This window comes from Anser anser (assembly GCF_964211835.1).
Source record: "Anser anser genome assembly, chromosome: 1".
In the NCBI taxonomy this organism is placed as follows: domain Eukaryota; kingdom Metazoa; phylum Chordata; class Aves; order Anseriformes; family Anatidae; genus Anser; species Anser anser.
Window position 1 is genome coordinate 189,472,121 of NC_139720.1, and position 8,583 is coordinate 189,480,703.

Sequence of the window (8,583 nt, forward strand, 5' to 3'; positions counted from 1 at the left end):
TCTTTCATCCCATTCTGAGTAAATGGCTCTGGTTAGACCTTGGTAGCAATTTTAAAAATTAAGAATTCCTCTAAAATCTGTCTGCTGGAGCTTAGTTTTTAGGTACATGTAGCAGAGGATGCTGAAAAAGATCAGCTGCATTCTGAGAGCCATCAAACTACGGTATGGAGTTAGGCACCTGAAGTCAGGAGGGAAGGATTTTTGTTCTTGGAAGCATATTCCGAAAGGTGTTATCTCTAGTGATGCATGGGAGCATAGAGTGCATGTGTAATTCTGTGACACTGGATGCTGGAAGAAGCTATGGAAGTCTCATCAGATTTCAAAATCCTGTTTGAAGTGTGGAAGGTGGAGTACATTGACACCAGTATAATGGTAGCATCAAGGGTTAACAGATGACTGCTTGCTAGTTTATTACTTGCTGAAATGGAAAGTATTGCTCTGGCACTATAAAAGACACTAGAACTTACATTGCAATATCAGTAGGATGCCGTAGCAGGAAACAGCTTGATCAGAGAGAGGCTTTGTGGGGACATTTTATTTTAAGTAGGATTCTTCCAGAACATCTAGTCCTGGATCTACAGAAAGAAGCTTTGCTGGCCCCGGAGTGATGAATTATGTCTTCAGTTACCTTGAGAGAAGGTACTGCTCTATTTTTCCTCTAATGAACTTTCATAAAAGAAGTCTGTACTGAGAACAGACGAGTCTGTTTTTTCACAGGTTTCTGGAACACTTACATAGCAGCTAATAGTGTGGTAAATGCTTGATCCCTAATGATTAAGTGGCTTATTTAAATACTTAGAGTGCTTAGGCTTCAGTCTGAGGTTAAAAAAAAAAAATGAAGGCAGAAATCAGTGATTCAATTTTTTTTCTCTTCTCCCTTCCCCCTAATTCAATGAACTTCTTGCTTTATAATTTCTTTTACCAGACACACGTGAAAGCCACTTGTTTGTTTCCTTTTTCATCTCATCAGTAATCATCAGTAACAGAGAGGTGAGGATGTTCGGGATGGCAGTTCCCTTCATGCTGCAGCATACTGAAGCAATGCTTGGCAGTGCAAGGAATAGGTGGTCAGGTTAATCTTATTGGCATGGTGATTTACTAGTCTCTTACCGTGTTACTGATTAATTACTGCACAAAGGTCTGAGTCTTTTTTTTCTAAAGGAAGAAAACTTAATTGCTCTACAAAAAGGTTTTGAAAGCCTTTTGATGGAGGAACTTGGATAGTGTGAGCTAAGTCATTTACTTACAATGCTTGTCTCCTAAATTCCCTACAAAATCTTTACAACTCTTTTTTGCTCTTGCAGCATTACTAATAAGGAGAATATCCATCAGTATTCAATGTATTCTTACTGAGATAATGGTTTTCTCAAGCTGTATTCTGGATTCTTCGGACTTCTTTCAAAGATCATTGAAAAGTCTAAGGAATACAGTCACATTTCTAGAAATGTGTGATGTATATGAGGAGGTTAAATCCCCTCTAAAAATGTTAAAGGGCATACATGGAAAATACTCAAGAGCACTTACTCTTTCTGCCTTACTGGGTCATTATTAACCCTAGCTCAGAGTAGAAATATGCCTCAATTGCCATTGTCTTGTCCAACATAAGACTTGTGAATTAACTTTGTCTTTAAAGTGACTCTTATAAGCTCATACCACATGAATTGTCTGAAATTTGATCTTCCTGTAATTCTGGATTTCATGTGATTCAAAGTTATGCAAAACACCTGAGATTTACCAGATTTGTTATATTTTACTTTTCCATTACATTTTTTTCAAAGACTTGGTGGAACAAAAATTTTGAAATGATGCACTGATTAAGTATTCTAAGCCACTAAGAACTGAGATGCACAGAAGGTTAAGGACAAAAGAAAGTTAAACCTTATTCTTTTATCTACTGTATATCCACTCTTGAAGGGTCGATCTAGCATATTTTTATGGGCTAACAGTGCATAGATTATTATTAAAGTTTGGCTGATGCATTTTAACACTTGATTGTCTTGTCCCTCAGTGAAATGTTCCTTTTATTTACTGCTTCTCACATTTTTGCAATAGATCTTGCTTGCTTTGTGGATGTACGTGATCCAAATGATGGAGCCATAAGATAAACTCTCTGGACTATGGAGTATACTTCCTGCAAACAAAGAAGTTTTGGTTTACCATATAGTAGTCTACTTAGTGCATCTCAGGTTGCATTTCATTCTTTTTGTTTCTTAACCAGCTGTACAGAGCTCAATGGCATGCGCTGCTGCCTGTGCACAAACCTTAGGCACAGGTTCCCCCAAATTTGGGGCCTCTGATCTGAGTAGATGACTTGTAGAACCAAACTGTTCCTAACACCAGGTGAACGGGCAGATTTTGGGGCTCTGTCAGCGCTCTACAGCCTGGAATGGTTCAGCCTGGCTGGCTAAAGCCTCCTGGTGGGGGTGAGAAACAAAACCAAAAAGACAAAAAAAAAAAAAAAAAGACAACCCTGGGGAGAGGCAGGCATGCTGACTGTGCCCAGGAAGGACTCCTGTCAAAGCTCGGGGTGGTGCTGGCTAAAGGCGGTAGGAAGTCTTCCAGGAAAACTTCTTTTGGGGAGAGGAGGAGCAAAAGCAGGATCACAGTACACACGCGACAGAAGGCTCAAAGAGAGGAAATTGTCACCCTTTAAAACAATATATAAAAGAAGGAGGGACTTGAAGCATTGCTGTGAGTGATCTTTGGGTCCTGGCTCTTCATTTATGTGAACCAGGGGTACTGGTTGTCTTAACTCTACAAATAAAGACACTGGGCTGCCAGGTGAGTGTCGGGATGTGGTGGAGGGGAGGTATTAACTTCCCCATTACAGCTGAGCACCTGACTACCAGGGTCTCTACCGCTCTGGTAGAGATGTGTATAGGGCCTTTGACTATATCTGTATTTTTTGTTTTGTCTCCCTGTAATTAAGCCACAGTGCACCTCTTTGAATAATGTTCCAAAAATAAATAGATTCATGTTTATGTAATAGTCCAAGTCAGGCGCTACCTATTGCATGAACCTTGATCAATCCCCCAAACTGGTGTTGATTTCAGAGGATGGTAATTGTACTCGTTTTGGCTGGTAAAAAGTTTGTTTTCTTCATAGAGGCTTGTGTGATGCTGTGCTTGGGGTTTTTAACGAAAAGAGTGTTGATAACACACCAATGTTTTAGTTATTGCAGAGCAGTGCTCACACAGAGCCAAGGACTTTGCAGCTTCTGGTGCCCTGCCAGGGGGAAGGCTGCGGTTGCACGAGGCGCTGGGAGGGATTAGTTTGCTTGCTTTAAAAAAAAAAAAAAAAGGCATAATAAAACCTTTCAACATCTGCATTTTTAGCGTTTGAGATACCTTAAATTTGGGTCTCTAGCCTTTCTGCCTGAGGGAAGTCAATTTCAAATGTGGATAGACCGTATTCTTGCTTCTCGGAACGTAGGATGCACATGGGAAAGTAGGAAAAAAAGTTCCCTGTGGAATTGACGAAACCCATCCTGGAGGACGAGAGGACTGTCTTCACGTACCACCTCTCATCTACCGAAAGAGGGGCAGAGCGGCATGCAGGTGCACAGGCTCCAGAGGCTGTCCCATGCTGCCAGCAGTGATGGGTGGCTTTAAAGGCAGACCCCTACATACGATGCTCATCCCTCTTGGGATCGCCCTGCAAGGAACGGGATGGAGAGGGATGCTCCAAGGAGAGGTTCAGAAGGAGAACCTCCTCCCTCTCGGACTGTGGAGTGGCCGGGGGCTCTGTGCTGATGCTGTAACCCACGGCGTGTTTCCAGCAGCTGCATCTCCAGATCAGATGTATCTGAATGACTCCAAAATAAAGCCGGAATCACAAATGTCACTTCGTGTGGTCTGGGAAGTGATTGCCACCAGCAACCTCTGGACGATGGCAGAGAGCAGAGCTGAGGTCTCCCGTGGTGCTGCTGGGGTGATAATGAGGTAACCCAACTGCGTTGCCATTGCAAAGCAGCTGTCTGTAACAGGCCTGTGCGCTTGGTGGATATTCACACAGCTCTTATACAACTGGGTTTGTGTGTGCTAGCCAGTGATTCATAGCTGCAGTAAAATAAAGGATAAATCTATACTATTTCATCAGATTTGCAGTAGCACATACATGCATGCCAATATCAACGTTTCAGTGAATGACATTGCAAAGAGGCAATATTTTGTGCCGGGTCAGACACAAAGGCCAGCAAATAGAAACTAAGAAGTGTCCCTGCCTCAGGAATGTTTTCATACAACAAGGCATTAAAACAGTTTTCAGGCAGAGCGGGAGGCAGACCCACGTCGGTAAATAGCTTCCACTAGACCGCAAGGATTCGTGTGGCATGGGGGGATATGCCAAAGCCCTCACTGAGATTTTACTCAGTCCTTACCTCCTGCTGAATTCCAAGTAGGTTTGTCAGCATTTAGCCAATGGGCCATTAAATTGTTTGACTTGAAATGCTACACGGGGACAAATGTAGCTGTGCTGACAACAAGCCACCGCATAACCAAGGGCGGACTTATGAGAACGTGCAAGAGGAGAAAAGAGATTACCATGGGGAAGGAGGAGGGAGGTTGATTTGTTTGGTTTTCATGTGTAGCCACAGATCTTAGGAGGGTCTTTGCTCATTTAAATCCTTATTTTCCCTTATGATGTTTGCCCAGATGCACGCGCATACGTACACACAGCACCTCGAACTGTGTTCTGGCCTGAGCCAGACAGACGCGCCGTTTGTACGATTACCTGGTAATTTAAGGTCTGAGGTAATGCAGCACAGGCTGTTTTAATGGGCATAAATTGCATCATACGGGTGTCTGTAACAAATCTGAGGTGGGGATGCACATCTACAGCTGCTCTTCAGAGAAAATATGCTTTTCCTCCCTCCTCACATGCGTGCCACCGATGTGTACTACCTCTGTGTGCCACCAGCATGTGCCAGTGCCAGCAGGCAAACCGACTGGTAGGGCTCCAGAAGCAGTCAGAACCTGCCAGAAACCAAATTGTGACGCCAAAATGCTTCTTGGTAGCAGTGGGAGGAGCCCACAGCTGATGAAATCAGGACTAATCAGAGAAAATCAGACTTTACCAACTCGCAGCAGGGCCAGAGGTCCAGCGGATGTGAGCACACAAGAGAGGCATGTTGCACGGCCACCAATTTAAGGTAAATGTTCTAAAATGATGAAAATCAATAATCTGCAGTATACGTCCTTATGGATTAAAAGCAGAGGGAGAGGGGAGATTAGTTATGACTGCAACCTGAAAAACAACTAATTCACAGCATTCTAAAAAAAACATAAGCATAATCCTTTTATTTTTTTTGAAAAACTGTTTCACAGACCATTTTAAAGAAATACCCTATATAGCACAGAGCTGTGATGTTCTGGGATATACGCCATGTCTCAGGGTTAACTCCTGCCTTGAGGCCCCCTGGAAATGAGAGCGGCTGCTTCAGATTCGAGCCCAGCCATGCGAGTCCATAGAGATACCACTTGGGTAACACTTGTGTCTGCAGCTTGGAAAGCAAAAGGAAGAAATAAATCTGTACCTTCCCTGTAAGCCTGCTTAAATATGGGAGAGTTGAGAATTGCTTTCCTGTAAAGAATGATGTTCAGTGAATAAAACGCATCATGTTGACACAGCAAGATGCTCCCCCTTTTGCTGTACTGAAGTTACAGTGAAGAAGTCCCCTGCCCTTGATTTTTTCTAAGCAATGCATTGATTCATTGGAGCTGTCCCTTCAAAGCCTCACAAGACTTTTACTGACGTCAGACATCAGCCCTGGCAGCTTTCATCAGGGCTGGTCAAGGAATGATGAAAACACCGGAAAACTTGAGTCTATTGAAACGGAAAGCAATCTGCCAAACCACGGCTTTCAGCACCATTTCACTGTGGGGTTAACAGAAGGAAAAGCCTGACTGTCTCTAAAAGAGGCTGTTTTAGCATGTTTAGCGTAAAAATCATTTTATTTTCCTTTAGAAAACACTTCAAATGAGGTTTTCAATCTGTTCAATAAATATACGACAGGAGTAACCTCATAAAAGTCAAAGCCAACCACTTGGATCTATCTTAAATATGTTCCCGATGTTCCTCTCATGAAGACTTCGGAAAGCTGAGCTGTATTCCCCGTAGGCACCTTCCTCCTCCGCCAGCACAGCTGGTGGGAAGCAGACAAAGCTGGAGCATGTCCACCAAGCCAGGCTGCAGGTGGGTCCTCCTGCCAAGAGGGCTGAGGCTTCAGAACATGATGGAGCTCACCCGCCCAGTCCTGGACCAAAGAGACGGACAAGGTGGGGTTGGTGTGGCCATGGCCACAGGAGGTTTGTCCTCCCCGGCCCCAGACATGCGTCCCCTGCTCAGGGGTGGCAAGGTCAGTGCTGCGCAGGCTTCATGGCCCTGCCAGCAAAAAGGGCTGGCCAGAAAGTCAGAAATACACTTCACAGGCAGTAAAGAGTTGTCTTTTTTTTTTTTCTTTCCCATTTTTGGATAAAATAAACGACTTTTTATTTTAAAGAGAAAACAAGCAGGAGAAATGTCCTATTGCAAGCTTTTTCTTTTCTATTCCATCCCTTTCTCAACATTGTCCAGTTTGTTGAAGCTAACATGTTTGTTTCTAACAAATTAACTTTTTTTCGATGAAAACCCCCTCTGTGGAAAGATGCCTGGGCCTAGGAGGGAAACCTGGGAAACATTTTTGGTCTCAAGCCCAAACAGCATGTTCTTGTGGTGGTAAAATTACTTTTGTTCCATTTTTTACCAGCATCAAAACACTGAATTCAGGTTTTCATTGAAAGCAATCTCATATTATTTGACGTGAAAAAAACACCTCTTTTCAAAGCAGCCTGTCTACTCACAAATTACATGTTTATTCTTCTGTCCCACCCAATAACCAGAATAAACCAGAACATTCAGGGCTGCTCAGGATGTATTTGATTTATCAGCACACTTCTCCAAAATTAGACAGAGATGTGCTATTCACACATGGCTAGTTCAAATATCCCGGCATGGCCACTTTTCTCTAGAAGGATGAAATGGAGATAATTTTCTGCTCTGGGGTGACTTTTCCTCTTGGAACCTACAGCACTTTTCACTGATGTACCTGCTCCTATGCTTAGTGCAATAGGCTCTGACCTATAGGCTCAACCTGGGGTTGCTACGAAGGCTGGGGACCTCCCCGGCCATCCTGGCCTTTGCAGGTGACCAGGGGATGTGAATGAACACAAGGAACCCTGTGGCCAGACCCTTCCTCATCCAGCCTCTTCCACCAGGCAGCTCCTGCAGGTGTGCAGGCCCCTGGTCCTCACGGGCAGCTCCCCTGGCTTGTGCCACTGCTCTGCTTGGCTTTATTTTTCTTATTCTTTTTTTTTTTCCAGAAGCTGCAGCACACGTTTCTTTCTGAGGCATGCGAAGCTGACTAATCCTTCAGGAATGTCTCAGGGGAGGAACTTCCCACAGAAAAGCACGGTGACTTGCAGCAACTCCCACTGGGTGCATCTGGCTCTGGGGCAAGGCTCACGCAGTGCTGGGGAAGACCTAACTCGCTCCTCTTCACCTCCGCAGAGGCGCAGTCACAGACCTTAGCACAATTTCCTCCTGCAGGGGAAAGAAAAAAGCAATCCACTCCCATTTATATTCTTTAAACCTTTTCCAGTCTTTCTTCCAGAAATCAGCGGACTGCTTACCTGCCTTTAGAGCATGCAGACAATGCCTGTTGTTGTGACCCCGTATCTTCAGGCATCTGTCCCAGCCTCATGTAACCAGCCTAGCACAGGACTTGGTATCAGTGCTCTTTGCCGCATGCACCAGCAATAATGCCTGCAGAGATGTAACAGATATACGCAGAAATGCACCTTCTTCCACTGCTATCAGAAGTCAAAGAGGTGATTGCTGCCTCTCCATGAGCATTGGTGAACTCAGATAACTGCTTTCCTATTTCAATATCCCACAATTTAATTGCCCTTTAAAAGGGAGATACAAGGCAAAGGAAATTTGGAGTCTGAAAAGAAACTTAAACCTTTTCAATTCCCACCCCTCATGCCCACCTTCATGCCCCAGCTTTCTTTTCTGCTGAAGAACAGTGAAAAGGCATGTCCTTTGGTCACCATTAGTAAGGTCTCAGATGTCTCATCAGTGCTGTAATGGGGGCCAGAGGACAAATTTGAGTGGGCCTTAGTACGTAAAGGCCCTTTGAATTAAAGTGGATCTGGGTGCCTAGCACCTGTGTGTAAGTGGCCATGGCTAGGTAGGCACAGCTGCTTGGATCACCCCGGGCACTGGTGGGATCCATGACATAGGCCAACCACCACCTCATTTGCAGGACCTGCCCCATGACTGTGCTCAGAGCACATCCCACCTCCTTCAAAGGACAGGTGGAGATGGTAATGTTGCCAGCCCTGTTTTAAGCCAATATCCAGTGGTTACCTGCAGTTCCTCCCACAGGAGCTGCTCCCATTTGTGCAGGAGATGCTCAGATGCTCCAGTGGAAGGATGCAAGTCAAGTGGTTCCAAGGCAAGGGACTGATGCCACCCTGCAGGGACACCAGAGCCCAAAGAGTGGAGAGTCAAAGTCCAGGACCAGTCTGCCTACTGGCTGTCCCA